The sequence below is a fragment of the Phascolarctos cinereus genome, unplaced genomic scaffold (assembly GCF_003287225.1).
Source record: "Phascolarctos cinereus isolate Bilbo 61053 unplaced genomic scaffold, phaCin_HiC Scaffold_1;HRSCAF=81, whole genome shotgun sequence".
Lineage (NCBI taxonomy): Eukaryota > Metazoa > Chordata > Mammalia > Diprotodontia > Phascolarctidae > Phascolarctos > Phascolarctos cinereus.
In genome coordinates, this window is record NW_027555514.1 from 64,906,939 (window position 1) to 64,910,626 (window position 3,688).

A 3,688-nucleotide genomic window follows, 5' to 3' on the forward strand; every position below is an offset into this window, starting at 1 on the left:
TTTTTAATACTAATGATTTGGTTTTTTTCTTCCTTTTTAAAAATCATATTAACCAATGGTTTATCTATTTTATTTCTTTTTTCATAAAACCAATCCTAGTTTTATTTATTAATTCAATGACTTTCTTACACTCAATTTTATTAATCTCACCTTTAATTTTTAGGATTTCCAATTTAGTTTTTAATTGGGGATTTTTAGTTTCTTCCTTTTCTACTTTTTAAAATTGTATACCCAATTCATTGGTCTGCTCTTTGTCTATTTTATTGATGTAAGCATTTACATTTTCCTCTGATTACTGCTTTTGTTGTATCCCATAGGTTTTGATATGTTGTCTCATTATTGTCATTCTCTTTAATTAAATTATTGATTGTTTCTATGATTTGTTCTTCAACCCTCTCATTCTGTCATATTAGGTTGTTCAATCCCCAATTAGATTTTATTCTATGTTTCTCTGGTCCCTTATTAAATATAATTTCTGTTGCATTTTATAAATTTTATTGTAGTGAAAAGAATGTATTTAGCATTTCTGCTTTTCTGCATTTAACTATAAAATTTTTATGCCCTAATATATAGTCAATTTTTGTAAAAGTACCATATACTGCTGAGAAAAGAAGGATATTCCTTTCTATTTCTATTCAGTTCTTTTAAGATATTTATCATATCTAGCTTATCTAAAATTCTACTCACTTCCTTGACTTCTTTCCTATTTATTTTGTGACTAGGTTTATCTAGTTCTGAGAGAGGAAAATTGAGGTCCCCCACTAGTATGGTTTTACTATTTCCTCCTATAACTCATTTAACTTTTCTTTTAAAAATTTAGATGCTATAATATTTGGTGCATATAGGGTTAGTACTGATATTGCCTCATTGTCTATGGAACTTTTATAATAGTGTAGTTTCCCTGTTTATCTTTTTAAATTAAATCTATTTTTGCTTTAACTTTGTCTGAGTTCTTGATTGCTATCCCTGCTTTTTTACATCAGCTGAAGTATAATAAATTCTATTCTAGTCCTCTATTTTAACTCTGCGTGTATTGTTTATTTTAAATGTGTTTCTTGTAAACAACATGTTGTCAGATTCTGGTTTTTAATCCATTCTGTTACCTGTTTCTGTTTTATAGGTGAATTCATCCCATTCACATTCAAAGTTATAATTATTATTTGTATATTTCCCTCCATACTATTTTTCCTCACTATTGTCCTTCCCAGACTCTCCTTTTTCCCTATCCCTCTTCACACTTCTAGTTTGTTTCCAACCACTACTTCTCTTATCCATACCCTTTAAAAAAATCCCTTCCTTATCCTCCTTTTTTACCCTCCTATTCCTTATTCTATAATACTTATTCTAGCCACTCCTCTAAGAGTTCCTCCCTTGTCCTCTCCCCGCTAAGACAATTTAAGTGGAAGCAGTTTAGTTTTCTGGCATGGCACTCATAGACTGTCCAGGTTTCACAGTTTGCTAACTACGTGGTGAAGAAACAGACTTTTAATTGTCTGTGGAGACAAAGTTGGATGTGCATTCAAAAGGCACTAACTAGTTAAAGTGTCTTTCTCTTTCTTGGCTGGCTGCATGTTGGAGAAACAGAGTGCTGTAGCCTCTCTAGAGGGGTAAAGAGAGCTAGTACCTGCAGTCTACTCTTCTCATTTAGGTTGAGATGAAGCCATGAGCACATGATCCAGATATTGCTTCTGTTCCTGTTATGTTTCTTCTTTCCTACCTTAGGTGGAGTATTAGAGGAACAAATTAGTCTTTAACCATCAAAAAGTACAGAGAGCCACCACATATCTGGAACCTGGGGTCCATGCCAGAGTCTACAAGTCTGAAATCCCCAAGAAAGAGAAGTAATTGAGACCTAGCTCAGCAGTAGATTTGTCCCATAGCTGAGATGCAGGATCCTACAAAAGACAGTGATTTGTCCATTGGCTAAGCTATCATATTCAGAAATGAACTTAGTGGTGGTGGTGGTGGTGGTGAAAATGCCTCCACATGGAGACCTTTATAAATTTTGGAGTCTTTATGCCAACTCCCTTTACACTGATGAGTCATTAGGCATATATTTGTTAGGTAGATTTTTAAAATAATATTTTATTTTTCCCCAATCACATGTAAAAACAATTTTCAATCAACAATAATAGTAATGATAGCTGGTATTTATATAAATATGATACTTCATGGTTTTTTAGCCTATTTTTGTCACAAACATTCTGTAAAGTAGGTAGTACAAACACTAATCTCTTCATTTTGCAAATGAAGAAATTAAAGTTTAGAGAAATTGTGATTTGTCTATGGTCCATTAAGTGTTCAAGCTGAGACTCTAAGTCAGGTTTTTTCTTATGCCCAGTCTAGTGTTGCTCCACCCATGCCACTCCTATATCACTCTGTCTCTCCATTACATGACTTCATGGTAGCAACTATGACTTCTGGAGAATAGAAGGAAGGAATGGATGCAGGACAGATTGTGAAGGAAGTTAACAATAGGATTTGTTGGGGATGGGAGTTATGACTGCAAAAGACATCAACTATATATCAGGTTATAAGCCTTTGACCTTGGAAAATAGTGATGTCATAAACAAAAAGCAGATGTCAAGATAGTGAGATGCTTTGTGGGAAAGACAATGTTTTGGGTTTTTTTATGTTCATTTCAGATGTGCAGAATATCCAAGTAATTTTAGAGATCTTAGCACTAAAAGCTTCTTCCTTGACTGCTTCTTTCAATAAATGAAAGTGTTTTTATATTACCATAAACATATTTGAATTTCAGAAATCTTATATTTCATAGTAAGGAGTCAGATTCAGCACATATTTTCATGTGTCATTGGGTTCAATTAAACCAGCCTCCAGTATTTAAAAGATTAGTCGTAATAGGGGTTCAGACAAAAACATTCACAAAAATTTTATGGTTACCATTCTTTATCTCAGGATCAACATTAGCCAATTTCCATCTTTAGCAAAACAAGTTCCTAAAAATCTTTCATTTGTCCATCTTTTGATTTATCAAAACAGTTCATTTTTTTCTTTACTGCATTCCAGTGTAGAAACAAATAACAAAAGACCTTTATTTACTAAGCCTGTTGTTACAAGGCAAAAAATAATAAAAAGTTGATCCACGTTCTCAGATAGTGAATGTGGCCCCCATTTTTGTTTCAGAACAAAAATATCTAAGTCCATTATAGGACTTGTCATTTCCTGGATAAGGAAGTCTTCAGATACATTGCGTGAACCAAATGATGTGGCCATTGCAAGATCTACAAAAGTGTTTTCTAAACTTTAAAGTGGGAAAGAAATATAAAAGTTTTTTGAGACTCTGAGCCACAACCAATTGTCTCATGTCATCTAGGCCCTAGCTCAGAAGGGATCTATTTCTTCTCATCCTTAAATATAACTTCTGTCCTATAATTTCTAACTGATCACCTTGCAAAAGACCATAGATTTGAACTGGTCCCATGAGCAGTCTGACAATGGGCAGATAACACATCTCTGCTGATTATCTTCAACAAAAGGAGGAGTTGAACTGAATTCTCCAGCTGTTTGTTGGTAAGGATCAAACTTACTTCTTAGTTGCTTTGCTGGTCCCACCTCTGCCTTCCTAGAGATTTGCAGAAAGCAGGATAGGATAATACAAATTGGTAAGTTGCATGCTTTGCATTCTGTATTTAGGCTTCTCAACATTTTAGTTCAGAATGCTATC